Source organism: Xenopus laevis, chromosome 6L, assembly GCF_017654675.1.
Source record: "Xenopus laevis strain J_2021 chromosome 6L, Xenopus_laevis_v10.1, whole genome shotgun sequence".
NCBI lineage: Eukaryota > Metazoa > Chordata > Amphibia > Anura > Pipidae > Xenopus > Xenopus laevis.
This window is the reverse complement of record NC_054381.1, coordinates 162,925,921-162,929,580: the sequence shown is the minus strand read 5'-3', so window position 1 is coordinate 162,929,580 and position 3,660 is coordinate 162,925,921. Positions and strand designations below refer to the sequence as shown.

Genomic DNA, 3,660 nt, shown 5'->3' with positions numbered 1-3,660 from the left:
TGAATCCAAATGCCCCCCCCCCATCAAAATGTATTCCAGACTCTCATGTCGCCCCATTTCTCCCCATATCCCCACTCACCTCCCCCCATGTAATTCTCCTGTTAACCCCTCACCCACATGCCACTGTAACCCCTTCCTGACTCACACCCACTGCACACGTTTAACCCTTCCCACACTGCTCCTTCCTATTGATTTGCCTCTGAAGGGCAACTTGTTGATACAGAATTAAGGAATCAACTGAACTGCCCCCACTGCTTTGCCACAAATACCCCCCCCCCCTCAGCCCCTCTGCCCATTCCACTGCCCCTTCTGCAACACCTTCATTTATCAATGTCACCCTCGGGGGAGGGTTATTTGGGCAAATCAATGGACCAATGAATCACCCAGACAATTGTACCTGTGTCACTAACTGATTCACCTGCAGAGTGTGGGGGGGGGGGGGGGGATTAGACCCGTGTGTTTCTTTATATGAAAGTACCTGCCCTATAATAAAATGATTGTACCTGCCCTATAATAAAGCTTCTTATTCTCCTTCAGTGACATTCAGTGCAGCCCCCGACTGTACCACGAGCAGGGGGTGACGGTTACAGGGAGATTGGGGGAAAGAGATAAAAGGAGCAAATTGTTCCCATGGGCTGCTCTGTGCTATTTACTAACATACCATTGTACTGGAGGGAGGGGCTTGTAAAGGGCAAGTAAGTCACTGGCATATAACTCGTAGCCCACCTGCCACTCACCCCTCATGTTAAGGTCAGAAGGTCGTGGAACTGACCCCCCAAAATTGAGTGGAATGGAGGCTTAACTGCACTAGATTGACCCCACCCATTTCAATTGGAGAGTAATGACCCCCATGTTGATTAGAGCAGAGGTGGGAGGGTAAAGGAATGAGAAAAGGCTGGGGGCCTGCGTGGGACGGCTGCTCTATGTATCCAACTGTCATTTACGGAGAGAAAAGCACCTCATGCACCTTAATGGACTCAGCCTGGGTCCCATCTGCACAGACTAGTAATACCCATAATACTCATAATACTCGTAATATTCTTAATACCCGTAATACTCATAATACCCATAATACTCATAATACCCATACTACTCATAATACTCTTAATACTCATAATACCCATAATACTCATAATACCCATAATACTCATAATACTCATAATACTCATAATACTCATAATACCCATAATACTCATAATACCCATAATACTCGTAATACCCATAATACCCGTAATACTCTTAATACTCTTAACACTCATGTATATGACACAGACAGGGGCAGCGTGGGAACAATTGCCCCATTGCCCCTTTGTCTGGACACGACTTGATTCCTGAGTTTGCTCTTGATTCAAATACCCCATGTGTAGTGGGCCTCACTGTGTTTTGGGGGGTCAGGGCTTATAGGGGGGGGCTGAGGTGAAGAAGTGCCCCCACATTAGAGTTAGAAGATCCCCAGTGTTGGGCTTTTTGCCTCCCAGCAGCTCTATATCAGGGGGGAGATGATACAGTTCATTTATAATAAGAGGTGCCCCCAGTACATGAATATTGGGGTGCACATCCCCTGGGTCTGTCTATTAATAGGGGTGAGGTGCAAGTTCCCCGCTGTCTCTCTGTTATAGATGATAGAGATCTGAGGGGCAGTTGTAGCAGGAGAATTAGGTGTCTCTGTATTTCCCTGGGGGGGGGGGGTAACAGGACATATTGAGGCCTCTGGTGCAATGGATTATGGGAATTTGGGGCAATTTGGTGCAACGTATAAAGCACAAGGGCCCAGTCCTGAGATTGGGGAGAGTCTGAGACACAATCACCCCCCCCCCATACACACTTACCTCTTGTACTGAGCACCCCCCTGTGTCCATGTCCCTCTGCTGAATCCTCACTATTCCCAGACACTCGCCCCCATTATTTCCCCCATTATTTCCTCTGCTCCAGTCCTGTCTGCACCGACGACTCCTCTATCTCCAGTATCTCCTTTATCTCCTTTATCTCCAGTATCTCCTTTATCTCCTTTATCTCCTTTATCTCCTTTATCTCCAGTATCTCCTTTATCTCCAGTATCTCCAGTATCTCCAGTATCTCCAGTATGTCCTTCAGTGGCTGCAGTCTGATCCTATTCCCCCACACATGGAGCCAGGGGAGGAGAACAGCCTGATGGTCAGTCCCAGGGGAGGAGAACAGCCCATATCCCAATCGCAGATGGTGGAACCCAGAGTATCGCGATCATTTCTCCGGTACCGGATACAAAGAGCACAAAGTTCTGCCGAGCGGATCCCCCGCGTCCCCGACCCTCACTCCTAATTCTCCTCCATCCGCGCTGCCTTCAACCCTGATTGGTGACATGAGATGACGTCAGACACTGCTCTGACCAACCATAACCCGACAGCGTGACGTCAGCCCTCCCCCAGGCCTCGCCATTAACCCTTACACTCATTAACCCTCCGATCAGCGCGATGTGATCAATAGAAAGAAATCGGCTCCAATCACAGCCCCCCCTGTACCTCCTCCCCCCCATTATCATTTGGTTCCCCCCAGTTAACCCATTCTCCGCCAGACACAACGTTCCCCTCACTGACATAATAATTAACTGTAATGAAAAGACTGTCCCTCTCCCCCCACACAACAAATTCATTTACATTATTGTTATACAGGGGGAGCCCCCACTCTCTGCATCATCGGAATCAGGTCTCCCCAATAAATTCACTTTTCTTCTCTTCTTCATCTTCATCATCTCTTTCTCCTCTTCCTTTATATCCTCTCCCTTCTATTCCTCTCTGCACCCCAATCTCTCCTGTCTGCACCCCAATCTCTCCTGTCTGCACCTCAATCTCTCCTGTCTGCACCCAAATCTCTCCTGTCTGCACCCCAATCTCTCCTGTCTGTACCCCAATCTCTCCTGTCTGTACCCCAATCTCTCCTGTCTGTACCCCAATCTCTCCTGTCTGCACCCAAATCTCTCCTGTCTGCACCCCAATCTCTCCTGTCTGTACCCCAATCTCTCCTGTCTGTACTCCCAATCTCTCCTGTCTGCACCCCAATCTCTCCTGTCTGCACCCCAATCTCTCCTGTCTGTACCCCAATCTCTCCTGTCTGCACTCCCAATCTCTCCTGTCTGCACCCCAATCTCTCCTGCACCCCAATCTCTCCTGTCTGAACCCCAATCTCTCCTGTCTGCACCCCAATCTCTCCTGTCTGCACCCCCAATCTCTCCTGTCTGCACCCCCAATCTCTCCTGTCTGCACCTCAATCTCTCCTGTCTGTACCCAAATCTCTCCTGTCTGCACCCCAATCTCTCCTGTCTGTACCCCAATCTCTCCTGTCTGCACCCCAATCTCTCCTGTCTGCACCCCAATCTCTCCTGTCTGCACCCCAATCTCTCCTGTCTGCCCCCTCAATCTCTCCTGTCTGCACCTCAATCTCTCCTGTCTGTACCCCAATCTCTCCTGTCTGCACCCCAATCTCTCCTGTCTGCACTCCCAATCTCTCCTGTCTGCACCCCCAATCTCTCCTGTCTGCACCCCCAATCTCTCTTGTCTGTACCCCAATCTCTCCTGTCTGCACCCCAATCTCTCCTGTCTGCACCCCAATCTCACCTGTCTGCACCCCAATCTCTCCTGTCTGCACCCCAATCTCTCCTGTCTGCACCCCCAATCTCTCCTGTCT

At 50.1% G+C, this 3,660-nt stretch overlaps 1 protein-coding gene across 1 annotated transcript in view; it reads right to left on the bottom strand.

Moving 5' to 3' along the window:
• Nucleotides 1-2,395, bottom strand: part of lrrc24.L (leucine rich repeat containing 24 L homeolog) — a 36,802-nt gene extending 34,407 nt beyond the window's left edge. The window contains exon 1 of the mRNA XM_041566706.1: nt 1,830-2,395. The gene's annotated coding sequence lies outside the window, so the exon portion shown is untranslated. The remainder of the gene's footprint in view (nt 1-1,829) is intronic.
• Between the last annotated feature and the right edge of the window lie 1,265 nt (nt 2,396-3,660).